The 17,105-nt window shown below is 34.9% G+C and overlaps 1 protein-coding gene and 1 pseudogene across 4 annotated transcripts in view; both read right to left on the bottom strand.

The window, feature by feature from the left end:
- AGBL4 (ATP/GTP binding protein like 4) overlaps nucleotides 1-17,105 on the bottom strand; it is a 992,639-nt gene that overhangs the window by 911,376 nt on the left and 64,158 nt on the right. The gene's annotated exons all lie outside the window — the stretch shown is intronic.
- On the bottom strand, nucleotides 16,979-17,097 carry LOC118606591 (annotated as a pseudogene).

Raw genomic sequence — 17,105 nt, forward strand, 5'->3', positions numbered from 1 at the left:
CATTCATTGTGCTGCATATATATATATATATATATATATATATATATATATATAATCATTCTGGCTTAATGCTAAAATAGTCACACTAAAACAGTCATAACTACATTTGCTAAACTGTGAGTATTTGGGTATAGTAGTACATCCAAGGTGGAGTGAAAGAGAGAAATATCCATAGGAGTTCCTCTGAGCATGACTCCTTTCAGCATCTATATGACTGTTAAGAGTGGGAGCCACAGGCTACATGCATGAACTTGTACATTTGGAGACTGCTGTGATCCTTCAATAATGATACACCAAATTTACCAACATGCATTGAAATAGATGCATTCATCAACATATTTCCTACCTAAGGAGCACTGACATGTGGGTGCAAGGCTAGAAGAAAAGAGTGCAAATTCATTCATAGGTGTCTCTACTTAATCTATGAACACTGACATTAGGGAGAGAGGCACTGGGCTAGCTGGTAATTTTAGAAATGTCGACTTTAGAGAAACTGTCGAAGTGTCTGAACATGGGATAATCGCTTAGGTGTTTAAAATCCATCACTTATCCTTTTACACAAATCATCCTTTTTTCTCATAGGTTTTCATGATAAATGTCCATTTTCTACACTTAGTCTCATTCATTTTCTACTCATTCATTCCACATTTACTGCAGAGCTACAATGTGCCATATATACTCTACCAAGCTACATCACAGGAAATAGAATCTAAGAGAAGCATTTGTCTTCCAACAGCCCAAAGTCTAATGGAAGAGATCTATACATAAATAAATTATTATAGTGCAATGAGAGAAGTGGCTATATGAATCTCCCATATAAAAGATATGGGAAAGAAGCCAGAGCCATAAGATTTAATAGACCAAAAAGTTCATCTTCTGCAAGAACCTTAAAAAATAGCTGTAGAAGTATCAGGCTAGAAAAGAATCAAAAAGTTCTAGAATGTTCCAGCTCCAAGGGAACTATAATTAACTTATATTTTTAAAAATCTACTTCTCAGCCACTGTGTCAGGCTCTGAGGATAAACAAACCCTGGTCCTCACTCACCTCAAGAAACTTACAATCCATTAGGAAAGTTCATGACTACTCAAAAGTAGGCAGAAGGCATTAAAAGAGAATTCTACACTTGAAATCTATATAATTTTATTAAACCAATGTCACCCCAATAAATTTAGTTTTAAAAAAAAACTCTTGTTAAAACAAACTCTTCTACTATAAACACTGGAACATTTGATCGACAACTTATTTCTGCAGAGGCACGTACAAGCACCACATGACAAAACTGTCTACTCCCACTCCCTTCCATTCTCAGATCACATTTCCTAACACCACCCCTTTCTCCCAGGTCAAAATAACCACTCCCTCTTTGGTGACACTATCATACCCTATCCAGACTCTGCTCACTTGTATTTGATTCATTCATTTATTCACTCTCTTACTTAATCAGCAAGGTTTTTTTTGAGCACACATTATGTATGTATAAGATACTATACTAAGTTCTGGGGATATAAAGCACTCAGCAATACAGAAACAATCCTATTCTCATGGAGCTTATACTCTAGAGGGAGACATAATTATCAAATTTTAAAAATAAATATATAACGAGGCCAATGGTGATAAGTGACAAGAACAAAAATAAATTGGGTAAGAGTAATAGGGAAGATGAAAAGAGTACTATATTGAATGAAATAAGAAATGTACCATGTAAGTATGTTGGGGGCATAGCATTGCAGGCAGAAGAGGTGCAAAGGCTCTGGGGTGAGAGTATATAGAATATATTTAAGAAACAGTCAGATGAGAGATAATGGTGATTTGAACACCATCTGTCCCTGGAGCTTTTTAGTGCACTTACTCTGACCTCCTTGACATCAAGGAACTGATCTTAGTTACTTCTGAGTCCCCACTGCCTAGAACAGAACCTGACATGGTAAACACAATAAATATTTGAGTAATTACTTAATGAGGATTCAATCTTCGTCTCTCGGTAGATTCACTCCCTGGTATTACTGATGAATATATGCTACATCTTTCACTGAGCCTTAAGTTTTTCTGAAGACTATGCCGGGGGTATCTTTTCTTCTTCTTCCCATCCCTCACCTATGCCTATATAATATAACACCAATAGAAATAAAATAATTGAAGAAATATCTTGGTATAGTGTTTTGATAGCACCTGGAATAGGGAATAAATAGCAGAAGTTCTAGGAGATCAAAATTCTCTGAAATAACAAATGGTATAAAAATATTGAAAAGTAGCTATTTCTTAGAAAAGGCAAACACTCACATAATTCTATCACTACATCCTTAACTCTCACCTGTACCATTTTCAGATACAAATCATACTCCAACAATTAGAGTATGCTTTCAGGATCCACAGCTGGGCAGAAGAATGAGATCCTAGTAAGGGTAGCCAGAGGGGTTAATATATAATGCCCCAAAACCAAAGGATGCTGAGGCATAATTTCAGCTAGATGTGGTTCTAAAAGGTCTAAGCTGTAGGCAGTAATACAGGCCAAGCATATTTGTCACTTAATGATTCCAGGATATCTGTCTATTCACATCTGGATCTCAGCCAAAGCTGAGAAGTAAATTTGGGTATAGACATGGTAAACATTAGGCCTCCCAGCCCAGATTCCCATCAAGAGGGAAAGCATTCAAGACAATAACCTAACCTAAAAGAGATACTAATTCTAGGCTTCAAAGCTAGGTGACTAGTAAGACTATGGCACAGAAAATTGCTGTCAAGAAAGAATCCAGTTCTGCAGACTATACCAATGCAAATAATGCAGGAAATGCTAACTTATAGACTAGTGACTAGGGTTTGTCTCTCATACATGAAATAATAAATTCTAGTTGGCAGCAACTCTAATACTACTCTGGCCAAGACTGGCTCAAGGATGAAGCATCTCGGAATGAAAGGCAAGGCCCATCAGCAGTATATCTAACTGCTAGAAAGCAGAAAGAGAAAGGTAAAGGTATGGGAGGCAGCAGTTCCACAAAATAGAGATGTGTTAAGCTAGAAGAACCATAACAGACCTGAAAGCCCAACTATATTAGAGATATGCATCACTCCCCCTCTATGCACAGCTCCTTCTTAGAGAATCAGTCCTACCCAAAACCTTGAAAAGGTAATGTTATATATCCAATGACCACTCCCCTTGGCCACAACTGACCAAACCCAACCTGAGCCAATAATATTTTTCTTCTGATAATTGATAATTTGGAATTGATATATGACCGAATTTACTAGATTATGTTGAACAGGCCAAAAATCAAAGCTATGGCAACTAAAAGCCACAGTAACCTGGGAACACAGGGAAAACAGATTAGAATATGCAGACTCAGACATATAGGAAAAGAGGAAGAGGCTACCTGACAAGTTTTTAGTTTCCTTTATGCCTATGCATGGGTTAAAAATGTTTGCTAGTGACTGAGAATTCTTGGACAAAATCTCCCTTGAATAAAGGCTTGTTCTTTGGAATTTTAGGGATCTTTAATAACATGTAATTCTCATTTGCTATGCTATTATTTATAGTCCTACATTAAATATTCAGATTCAATTATAATTATTCTATCCCTAAATGCTATCAAGTTATACTTTAAATATCATCCAATATCCCAGGATCCACAAATCTCAAGAAGAAAACGCAAAGAAAAGTACGTACCCTTCCCTTCAGCAATGGGCATCCAAAATTTACTTATAAAATTGTTTCCAATATTTTACCCTGTTTAGATGTATAAAAGGTTAACATCTAATTCCATTTACAATGCTGATCCAGCAAGAAAGAAATTAATTTGGCATTAGGGTAGTAACATCAATTTCCCATGTATCTGAAGTAATGCATTTACTGGAAAGAGATTAATATCAATTCCATAAATCATTCACATGCATTTTCCGGAGTTTGAGACATCTGAGTAATGTCATATGTGTGAGCTGATATCACTTTGTGCATACTCTATTCATTAATCAATGCCTGGGGTTGCAGAGTAGTTGTCAGGAGAAAATATCAAACTTGGAAAAGGATCAATCTTTCTGTTCTTAATTTTCTGTGACTTGTTTTAGGTAAGGTAAGCCAAATGTTGCCATAAATGCAATGACATTGATCCATACTGGCAGCCAGCATTTTCAGAAAAAAACATTTGGTCAATTATCTTCCTAATGATGACAACTACTTAATACCCATGTGATAAGAAAATGTGTAAATGTCAGTGTAAAGATTCTATTAGGGATCCTCAAAAAAATACTGACTAAAAGGAGTAATGAATCTGAACCTCTCCTATAAACAGCAGCTCCTCATTGTTACTGTTTAATTTCATAATCACAATCTGAATTGCTTTTCCCTGTATTCGTCAGGGTGCTCCAGAGAAAATGAAAAAATAGAGAGTGGGGCAAGGGGGAAGAGGGAGGAGAGGGAGAGAATGTGTGTGTGTGTGTGTGTGTGTGTGTGCGCGCGCGCGCATGCACACACACATATATAGAAAGAATTTCATTATAAGGAACTGGTTCACACTATTGTGGAGGCTGACAAGTCCCAAGATCTGCAGCTGGTAAGCTGGAGACCTAGGAGAGCTGACAGTGTAATTCTAGTCCAAATGCAGGCGGGCTCAAAATCCAGGAAAAGTCAATATTTCAATTCAGCTGAAGGCAGGAAAAAACTGATGTCCTAGCTCACAGTACTCAGGCAGGAAGAGTTCCCCCTTACTCAAGAGAGGTGTAGCCTTTTTGTTCTTTTCAAGGTTTCAACTAATTACACGAGGCCCACATACAACAGGGAGGGCAACCTGCTTTACTTAGTCTATCAACTCAAATGTTAATCTCATGTAGAAACGCCTTCACAAGCATAACCAGAATAATGTTTACTAAATGTCTGGGTACTCCATGGACCAGTCAAGTTGACACGTAAAATTAAACATTGCAGGATCTTAGAGATCATCTACCAATCCCCAAAACACAGCCCCAAATTCCTCCATGATATAGAATGAGAAAAACAAGACTCAGACATATGCGCTCAGAACTCCTAATGTCCAGTAAGTTATTAGTTTTTTTTGACCAATTGAATATTATTAACCTAAGTTTAAGTCCTTCATTCCAAGTCATCTGTGGCTAACAAAACTGCAGAGAAAAGAAAGTATGTGATCCAGTGGAAAGAAATCAGGCCTTTGAGTCAGACAAAGGTCAAATCCTGGCTCTGTTGTTTACTAATCATTACTTAAATTTTAAACCTCAGCTTTCCATCTGAAGTACAGAGGAAATAGTGTCTATTTCATGGAATTCTTAGGAAAATTAGAGATAAAGTATATTTCCCTAACTAGCCTTAACCTGTTCACTTTCAGAACACATGGGAGAATTCTACTTTTTTCCCTCTTGAAAATAGACATAGTAATATGACATTTTGTCCAATACAATATAAGTGGAAATTATTTCTAATAATTTCCAAGGGGGTCTATGTTATTTTTAAATGACTTGGCTTTCCTGACTTAAAAACTTACTGAGAAATTTCTCTCCTGCCACAAATTACAAAGAATGAAGTCCTTACATTTTATACTATATTAACGAAGAACATTTTCCCTACCTTCTACCATTTCCTTGTAATAGCAGTATTGTCAACTATCAGGACAGGCTTATTACTCTATTTTAGTGATTAAATCACACACTCAGAGAAGTTAAGTGAGTTGCCCAAGGCTATATACATAATAAGTGTCAAGTCTCCTGATTCCTAGGCAAAACCAATCTGTGAATGGCAAAAAAACAATACCACACTGACAGTAAACAGTTTTACAAGATAGTTTATCCAGTTGTTCATTTGTTATGGTGTTTTGTATATGATATCTCACTTTCTGTTTCCGCCCACACTGGACACCGGCCCCCACTACACACACACGCACACACACACACACACACACACACACACACACACAACCACACTCTTCTCTAGACCCTTTGAATTCTCTTGTCTCAGAAGGTATTTTGAGTGTGAGGCAATAAAAAGGCAAAGGTAGCCTCTAACAGTTTTCTTCCTCACCTTAGCCAGGATTATGCTCAGAGAAAGAGGAGACTTCCATTGGAAACAGCAGGGGATAAATCATCCCCCACATTGGGAAAGTGAAAGTCAAGGATCCCATGAGTGGTGGGAGAAATAGGTGCTCCCTGGCAGTCCTCAGCAAGGGAATGGCTGTGCAGGGCACCTAGGAAGGAAGAATTCTAGGCACTTGGGCTCTGTATCTAGGCAAAGACCCCATAAAGATCCCCTTTGCCTGCTTGCAGTGACACAGTCCACCTTCAAGGAGCTGCCTGGGCTTGGATGAGGAGGATGCCATAATGCTCAGACATTTCAAAATCAAGAGGGTCTTATCGCATTGTCTAAGTATCACATAAGCCTCTTGGAATCTTATGTAACCTTAGGGAATGAGAAAGAGCCTTAGTGAAGATCTCTATGAAATGGAGACCCAGAGTCAGATGAGTGAGATTTAAATAAACTAAAATAATTTGACATTTCTTGCTGAGTGTATGAACTACATCCAAACAGGCCAAAATCTTTCTAAAAACATATACTTAACTCGCAATTTCAAGCTTATGACATTTTCCTGACTATTCCTAAAGGACTGACTTCTCTAAATCCACTAGTGTCAGCCTTTCTCCATCAACTTCTAGAAAATACAATTATAGGCCTCTGTCAATGAGAAACAAGATATGCTATGAAGACAATTACCTTTACCAGATCAGACATTCGAATCCTGCATGAGGAGTGAGTTAAAACTCCATAAAGTGGTAACAGGTATATTACCATCTACTTACCTCAAAGGGTCTCAACTTCCAGTTTTATAAGCTAATAGGGACATCGGACTGGTTATTTGCTTGTACTTCAACTTGGCAATGCTCAGGTTGTCATAAATAAGCCAGCAAGTAATCAAAATTGAAAAACCAAGAGTGAACTAAGGTGCATGAGCTCAGGCTTTGAGGTTAGGTAAGCCTGGGCTAAACTCAGGATTCTGCCACTTATTAGCTGCGTGCAGTTAAGCAGATCGCATAACTTCTCTGAACCATAATTGATTCAATATTCTTTCCCAAAAATGGGAATAAAATGCTTGCCCTACTTTTTGTCCAGGATTTTAAGAGGCCATAATAGATGTGAAAACATTTTGTAAGTCATAAAATGATATAAATATTAGGAATTATTGCAGTTTTTATTCCATGACAACAAAAACAGGAAGAAGATAGAGATGGGGAGGAGGAGTAAAAGGAGGAGAAAGAGAAGGAGAATTAGTGTTGACATTTATGGAGCATCCACCATGTTTTAGGCATTTGATACATTACCTTATGTGATCTTCGCAACCATTCTATAAGATAGTTTATTATTCTACATATTTTAAAATGAGAAAACTGAATTTTAGAAAGGCTAAGTGCTAATTTTATATATCAACTTGGCTGAGCTACAGTGCTTAAATATGTGATCAAACATTATTCTGGATGTTTCTGTGAGGATGTTTGGGATGAGATTAACCTTTAAATCAGTACATTCTGACGAAAGTGGATAACCCTCCATAATGTGGGTAGGCTTCACACTATCTGAAAACCTAAACAGAACAAAAGACTGACCTACCCCAAGCAAGAGGAAATTCAGCTAAGAGACAATCTTCGGACTTGAACTGCAATATCAACAAAGACCTTTCCTAGGTTTTTAGCCTGATAGCCTTCGTAAAACTTCAGTATCAGCTCTTCTCTGAGTTTTAAGCTTGCCAGCCCATCCTGTAGATTTTGGATTTACCAGCCTCCATAATTTCATGAGTCAATTCCTTAAAAATCTCTCTTAATCTCTCTCTCTCTCTTTTTCTCTCTCTGTCTCTCTCTCCACGTGTGTGTGTGTGTGTGTGTGTGTGTGTGTGTGTGTGTGTGTGTGTGTACGCAAACATATCCTATTGGTTCCGGTTTTTTCTGAAGAATCTTGAGTAATACAGTAAGTAACTTCAAACAAAGTCACTCAAGTAGTAAATAGTAAAACTAGAACTCACAACAAAATCTGTCTGTTTCCAAATTTAACACTCCACTAACTACACAATTTCCCATTAAGTATCGTTAGGCATTAATATATTAAAAAGGAAATCTCCATTTACATAACATTGTAAAACTGTTTCAATATATCTTAGATAAGTGAAATTGACAAGTAAGGCGATAAGTGAAAAGGCCATTTCTTTCCTATATTGGCACACTCTTCAGGAATAATTATGAAAATTAATAAAAGTTAAAACTATCTGTAATTTAAGTTTACTGTACAGGAAAGTTTTTTATTTTTTAATTAAAAATTAATTTAAATATTTATTTCCAGCATGCAAAAAATAGTGCAAACAAATACATATGCCCTTCAATAAAGAAAATGTGGTACAGATATATAATGGAATGTTACTCAGCCGTAAGATGAAATACTGCCATTTGCAATCATATGGATGGATCTTGAGATTATAATGCTAAGTGAAAAAGTGATTTCACATCTATGTGGGATATAAAACTAAAAACAACAAACAAACAAGACAAACAAAAACTCATAGACACAGAACACAGTTTAGTGGTTACCAGAAGGAAAGGGGAGAGGCTCAGAGGTACATAAGGGTAAAGAGGGGTCATATACATGATGACAGAAGGAGATTTGACTTTGGGTAGTCAACACACAATTCAATAAACAGATGATGCATTATCAAATTGTACACTCAAAACCTATATAATTTTATTAACCAATGTTACTCCAATAAATTTAATTGTTAAAAAGCTAACCATTGTAAGAAAAGAGAAAAAATTCTGGTTCCTGCCCTCAAGGAACTTACACTTGCAGACAATAAATCTATATTCTATAATAGAAATATCAATAAGGTTGTAATAGAAAATTAAATGAGAGAAAAGTCATATACAGCTGGTAGATGATAAAAAACTTCACAGAAAAGTGACTTTGGGTGTGGACCTTAAGGATGGGTCTGATTTCAATAAAAATGTGGAAAAGAATTCTCAAATAAAGAGACTATCATGATCAAAATCAATATAACAAGAATTCAATATTGAGTAATAGGAAGTAAATGAAAATGTATATATGAGAAGGATCATATAGGTAAGGTATGCATTCTCAACATGGGTAATATCTGGAGAGGCAAAGAAACTTTAGATATTATAATGATTTGAGGGGCCACAGTATATAAAAAGATATGTATTATATCTGTAGCATTAAAATTTTGTGGAAGTGGGAGGAAATTAGAAAAATAAAATGTCTGAAAAGGTTTCTTAGCAGAGTGATAATGAAAAAGAGGTTAAGAAAATTTGAATTAGAATACCTGGATTCAATCAGTAATTGGGTAGAGTGGCAAAGAAAGGTTTAAGATGACTCTGGATGACAAACTATTGAAATTTTTTAAAGTTTTTAAATTAAAAAGAAGTTGAAGGGCTCTTCTGGTTTGAAGTTAGAACGTGATAAGTTTGGTTTTGGGGGGTGTCCACTCTAAAATACAATAGAACATCTAGCTAAAGATATAATCACTTAAGATTAAGATATAGGATTGGTGAATTGAAAAGAGTTCAAAACTGATGATACTTTCCAGGACAGTGCTATTCAAAATATAACCTATAAATTGATGCTGGCTTAAAAGTTGTTTATCATATATCTGCTATTAAAATAGGTTCAGTATGATACTTTAATAACTATTTGCCATTCAAATGCAAAATTGGTGTACTTATCTAGTAAAAAAGGGTATAAACTGTTTGGATGTTGACAGATTCATGTGGTGAATTGCATATTGCATGAGCAAAACCATATACAGAGCCATCGCATCAGAATTTTTTTTAAGTTCTTAACCACACATAGTTTTGCAAAGCACTGTACCAGTACCCTGATTATGTGCCAATAATCATATAAAGATAATGACTTAATAAAAGTATATTCCACAGTTTCTAAGAGGGCAGAGATACTAGTAAAGTGGCTAACAAAGAGTAACTACTCAAGAATTCAAACATTTTAAATTTTTAGGCAATCTTTTACTGAGCGTACAAAAATGCATAAATGCATAGAAGTCATAGTCATTTTCATCAGATTTTCAAAAATGCTTGTAACCTAGGAAAAGCTAATAACTACTGCTGTACAAATTACTACTATTATCTCTATTCCCACAGTATCTGCCACAGACTTGTTCATTCATCCTGTTGACAAATGATTATTGAATGCCTACTATGTCAGGCTCTGGTGATACAGCAAATAGACAAAGTCACTGTTTTTATTGAAGGGGAAGCAGATAAATAAGTAAATAAACAGCGAATAAAAACAGAATGACATGATAAAGTGATTAGGTGGCTACTTTAGGCTGCCTAATCAGAGAAGGTTTCTGAGGAAGCAATATGTAAGCTGAGCTCTGAATGTCAAGATGCAAAGACAGTGGGTGAGTATCCCAGGAAGAAAAAATGGCCGGATCAACAAACAGCTTCAAACAGAAACAAATCTGGTCTGCTCTATGAAGAGGCAGAATGTCACTGTGGCTAAAGCAGTATTGAGAAGAGTGAGAATGGCAAAAGATGAAGTCAGAAAAAGTAGCCAAGGACTAAATCACTACCACTGTAGTCAGGATAAAGAATCTGGATTTTATTCTAACATTGATGGGAGACAATTCAATAATTTAAATAGGACAGAAATAGGAGCCAAATTGAGTTTTAAAAGGATTACTCTAGATGCTGTGTTGAGAATGGATAATGAGGGCAGAGGAATGAATGGAAGGAAACAAAAGAAACAGTAGTTTCTAATGACAGATGTTGGTGGTTTGAATGAAAGGGGAAGATAGAAAGAAATTAATGGATCAAAGATATTTAATGAGCATAATAATAATTCTCAATGGATAAATAGATGGTGAATCATTAGATGTATATTCAAGATTTATAAAGATTAAACATGGGTGAGCTGAATCTTAGAGAATGCCTTAAGGGTCATGTGTGGATGAAAGCAAGACAGGTCAGTCAGATATGAGGGCAGCGGATAAGAATGGTATAGTCAATGCTTCCAGGGGATAAGAGTTCTAGAAAGTAAGGGTAATCATTAGAAATATCCTTTGGGGCGGAGGAATCAAGAGCTAAAATAATACCACTAAATTACGTGATTAAATCACTGGCAATCTTTCAGAAAACTATCTTGCTAGAGTAGTGAGGACACAAACCAGAATATAAGGAAAAAGATGAAATGAATAGGTATACAGAGACATTTCTACTTTTACTGGCAGTCTAAAATCATCTTGTATATAATTTATCTTACATTGATGATAAAAAACAGATATCTTAGAGGTTACATATTTAAATTTTATTGTTTACTTTTATATTTTCTGCCTCCTCCCTCTGTCAGCTTGTCAACTTTGATTTCTCACCAAAGAGCATTCCTATCGCCTCAGGCTTCACACCGTCCACAGATTTCCTATGCTGAAAACTTATATTATCAAGATAGTTAGAACTTATGTCTAAATAAGAAATAAATTCTAAGTATCTCCTCTGAGGAGTAAGGTGTATGATCTTTAGTGCATGAATAATAACTATTCTGGCTAGTCAAAAGTTTCTGTCCTCCCACCCAAGTTCTCAGTCAAACTCAAAAAGTAAGGTTGCTGGATAAGTGTTTGTTTTCTATAAATCAATCTGCCCATGCCAAATTCCTCAACTTTGCATCCTACAATTTGAGGTCAATAGTTATAAAAATACAATACATGCATGTATAACTAATTTCATCTGGTAATGTTATACTCTTCTCATACATTCTTTCAACAAATATTTATTGAGCACCTATCATATTCTAGGCATTGTTCTGGGCACCAGAGAATAAAAGAAACTTTATAGAGTTTATATTCTATTGGAGAATGCAGACAATAAATAAAAACAAATAAAGAAGTAAATTTTATAATATATTAGATAGCAGTAATTGCTAAAAAGAAAAAAAATAAAGCATATAGAGGATTAGGAAATATGGGGGGGGAAAGAGTTGAAATTTTATACAGGGTAGCTAATATAGACCTCACTGAGAAGATATTTGAATAAAGAACTGAAGTACAGGAGAAAACCATGCTATCTGGAAGAACATTCCAGGAAGAATATTAAGGTCAGTTCCTGTATTATCTCCTCTATAAAATCTTCCTCATTGACCTCCCATACTCACCCCACTCCATTCCACCCCATCCATACACACACAAAAAATAATAATTACTTCTCTCCCTGGGGTTCCTTGACATTTTAGAACTGACAACTGACTATCTGCTAGGCTTTTGGTAATCCTAATCTACACGACAACCCTGTAGGGTAAATACTACTATACCTATTTTAAAGATGTACTCAGACTCCATGTTTAAATGACCTGCTCAAAGTAAGCATTGACGAATGGTGGAGCTAAGATTTAATGCCTTCTGTTCTACAATGCTTCATGCTTCTTATTTTCTGTAGCAAGCAAAAAACAAAGGGGGGGGGATGACATTTTCACTTATTCAAAAGCTCAGCCCTATTTGAAAGAAAAAAAAATTTTAAACAATAATTTCCCAAAATAAAGTGTAAACTCAGAGAGTAAAGTGACATCATATGGGCACATTCTCAAAACCAAACAATATCTAATGACTTCAGCGTAGGCCACAGGATACAAACTCAGCAGAGGGCCAAAAATATTCTGTCACAACATTATGACATTTCTACATAATTATGGTTTGTTTTTAAATTTTTTGTATAAACCAGACTTCCCCCCCAAAAAAATCTGGGCAGCCCTTCAGTCTGCACACATAAGCTCTATTTTAAAATGTAAAAATCTGGTCAAGAGCACAACTCATTTACCAATGTGGCATAAACAACTGAGCATAACCTAGCTCAGGAAAGTACTAGATCAGCAACAACTTAAGCCATTAATGTTAACTCTGAACATTAAAACAAAGCTTCCACTAAGGTTCAGAAAATCATGCCCAACTACTATGAGCTATTAGAAGCAGCAAGTGGTGAGTTGAAGATCTAGCCCCACTATTTATAGGAAACTCAAGGAATCACTGAGCAGCATTTCTTGCCTTCAACACTGAGGCATGAATCAATCAGGGATGAATCAATAAAAGAGCCCATGCCAGGTAATTCAATAAAAAGAAGGTATTACAGGAAACTAGTTATAGAAATGTTGGGAGAGCTGAAATGACAAACAGGTGAGAGTGGGGCAACATAGAGATTAACAGTAGCAGGAATTCTCTACACTCACAGAGGAGCAAAGGCAGGAGGTAGCAATATCCTGGGAGCCAGGGCAATTCAACAAAGTCGGGATTACAAGGAAGGGTCTGTCTGGCAAAACCATGAAGGAGACATAGCCACTGCTGGAGACAATCCCCAAAACAAAAAGGAATAAAAATACCCAGGCTTCTAGCTTCTACCTGCCTTTCAGCCTCCTATTAGCTGAACCTAGAAAGCATAATTTTCAGGGGGTTAGCTCCCTGCAATATAAAGAATGGGGAATGAAACTAGCTGCAAACAGATGACCTGCACAACATATTCCATATCTTCAGAAGGCAAGTCTATTCAAAAGCTATATGAAAAGCAACAACTTGTATGAATTTTTCAATATTTAGAGCATACTATCAAAGTACAACTATTTTATGGAGACTGAAGAGTAAAAACACAGACAACATTCTCATTTTGCTAATTAACGTTGTTTTAAAATGTTTATTTATAAGTAGGAAGCAGTAGTAATAAAAAGTTAAAAGCAAATTCTAATTGAAAATGTACCATTTGATTATCACTTAAAAAACTATTTATGTCTTAGATCTTAAACTAATATATACTTATACTGTAATCATTCAAGTAGTACCTTAAATCTTTATTGGATAGAGGAGGGCTATAACCAAATTCAATCAATCATAATTAAGTGATACATCCCTCTTTTTGATGAATGTCACTATTAAAGCATAGGAAGTTTGTTCATGTGTACTGGAAGTCTCCTTCAAAGCAACCTGTCAGCTGATTTGAATAAGCAGTTGAAGAGATATATAAACAGGATTTCAATAAACACGGTCATATTTCTTCGTATTCTTTCCCAGGTCTTTAGATTCAGGAATGTTACTGTACAAAAGGTCATCATTCATAGGGGAAAGTTATTTGGGAATAAAATATTTTACTTCTTCCCCAAAAAGGAGGCAGAGGAAATAAGAAAGAGAAAAATATACAAGACGATACATAACTATGTATGTTAGATATAATTCAGTAAAGAGATCAGAATTTTTTAAAATGAAAACACTACTATAAAAGAAGTTCAGCTTGTTTCAATTATAAGTCAGAAACAAAGAATAAAATTAAATTATTCACCTACAGTTTAAAGCCACCAATATTTCTCCAACAGAATTTATACACATGGTGAAATACTCCTTTATATCTCATAACTGTGCTGTTATCTCCAAAATGTGCTACTTTTTTTCTCTCTAAAATAATGTCTTGTAAGGTGGCATGTTCTGGAATAAAGTGATAGTATTAATAAGAAGGAAATTTGCATCAGATTTTATGTTAAACACATTGTTAAATAAAAACATTTGGATTTTGTCCTGAGGACAATAGTGAGTCACGAAAGATTTCACGCAATAAAGTAATATGAACAGATGATTTGCATTTTAACTTTGGTGGCATTGTTGAGGATGCAGCAGAGAGAAGTTGTGCCAGAATCATCACTTGAAGTTGATTGCCAGATGTTATGCTATGTCTATTTTATATAGTATCCCTAATTTGCATAATAATTCTATGATATAGTTACTTATTTTCCTAATTTTACAGATGAGTAAACTTTAAGTGATATCATCGGCATGACATAACAAGTAAAGATTATATATGACTCCAGGTCTGTCTGAAAGCAAAACCTGTATTTTTGTATTATACTACATTGCATCTTGTTTTGTCTTAAGTTTATTTAGCATAATATCCTCTAGATTCACCCATATTGTCATAAATGGCAGGATATTTGTCATATATGTCATAAATGTCGTAAATATTTCCTTCTTTTTATGGCTGAATAATAATCCATTGTATATATGTACCACATTTTCTTTACCCATTTATTATCAAAGGACATTCAGGTTATTTCAATATCTTGGCTATTGTGAATAATGCTGCAATAAAGTTAATTTTACAGAAACAGAGAATTGCAATTGTCAGAAGCTGGGAGGAAGAGGAAATGAGTTGATGCAGGTCAAAGGGTACAAATTTTCAGTTATAATAAGTTCTGAGGCTCTAATATATAACTGGTTCTCAAATCGCATCATTTCATATTGATGAGATATTATAGGAACTTAACTCTTGTTTATATCAATTAGCCTGAGGTAAAATTGGTTTCACTACAAGTTGTTTCACTTCAAGTCTCAGAACCTATAGACAACTCTAGATGCAGATGTACTGTACAGCATGGTGACCAAAGTTAATAACAGGGTATTATATATTTGAAAGTTGCTGAGAATAAATCTTAAGCATTCTCACCACACACACACACATAAAAATGTTAACTATATTAACTATTTAACTATGTGAGGCGAAGGATGTATTAATTATCTTGACCTTGGTAATTATTCTAAAATATATTTATATGTATAGCAAATCATTACATTGTACACTTTAAATATATACAAGTATATTTGTCAAGTATTCCTCATAAAGTTAAAAAACAAAGGATGTCATCCATTTAGAGATCTAAAAAAAGAAAAGTTGAGGTGAGACATTAAGCTAAAAAACTGATTTCTAATGTAGTTATGGAACATTTTCATAGTGTGCTAAGAATGAAGACCATTTCTTTCAAAAGAAAATATAATATTAATTTTTAAAAATTACATAAGTAAATGTAAATTCCATTGGAGAAATTACAAGTTTTATATTTTCATTTCCATTATTTTGAAATAGTATGTAAATAATTGATCCATAAATTTCTTTCACTAATCCTTTTTCTTGCAACAGTAATTTTAAAAACATATTAAATCTCTCAGGATAACCAATTAATTTGAAGTGTAAATTACAGTGCTCTTCTCATATTCCATACACGTATACTCATATCTATCAGAAAACAATACTCAAATTGCATATAATGGCAATCGAGCGTAGTATTTGTTTGAATTACTTATTTTATTTTTTTAATCACTTATTTTAAACAGGTAGAAATTTTTTTTCATTTTTCTTTATCACAAAAACTTTTCCTATTTATCTTATTACCTAAGGAGTAATTTTCAACAATATATCTCATAAATATGTCATAAATTGGCCTATAATAAGATAACATGTATATGGAATTATTAAAAGTATGGCCTTTGGAGGCAGGATAGTCACAGTTCCATATTCGGCTACACTGTTTGTCAGTTATGCACTTCAAGGTAAATAGCTTTATATCCCTAACCATTAGTTTCCTCACCTACAAAGAGAAATACCTCAGAAGGTTTTTGTGAGTATTAAATGAGATAAACTATATACATTATTTAGCACAGTGCCTGGCAAACAATAAGCAATTAAGTGATAATTTTATTGGTTTCTCTCCTTAATATTCTTGTTGATGTTAATGTTAAACTTTCATTTAAAATGTAAAAATATTTTATTAATCTTAAAATCTCTTTATGAAGACTATCTATCCTCCCTTATTTATTCACATATTTATTGAGCTCTTGATAGTACACTAGGTGCTAGAGAACAAAAATTAATAAGAAACCACCCCAGACTTCATGGAACTTTTAATGATAAAGAAAAAGAAAGACTTTAAATGACTGCAATGCAATAAGGGTTCTCACAGAAGAGCCTAAAAGGTACCTGTAAATAGAAAGATAAAGACAGCCAAACCTGCCCAAGATGTACCGTTTCTCAGAAGAAGAAATGTTGGACTGAATCTAAATTAACATTTTACCAGGGACAGATAGGGATCTCGGGCACAAAGAAAACGGCATCTGCAAAGTATGAAGGCTTGAGAGAAGCTGGTGGATTAGGGAAGAGCAAACAATTTTTTATTGTTTATGCCTACAGCACCTGGTATACCTACGTGATCTCCCATCCAAGTACTAACCTGGTCCGACCCTACTTAGCTTCTGAGATTAGACGAGATCAGGCACGTTCAGGGTGGCATGGCCGTAGGAAGAGCAAA

Source organism: Rousettus aegyptiacus, unplaced genomic scaffold (assembly GCF_014176215.1).
Source record: "Rousettus aegyptiacus isolate mRouAeg1 unplaced genomic scaffold, mRouAeg1.p scaffold_m13_p_1, whole genome shotgun sequence".
NCBI classification, from domain to species: Eukaryota; Metazoa; Chordata; class Mammalia; order Chiroptera; family Pteropodidae; genus Rousettus; species Rousettus aegyptiacus.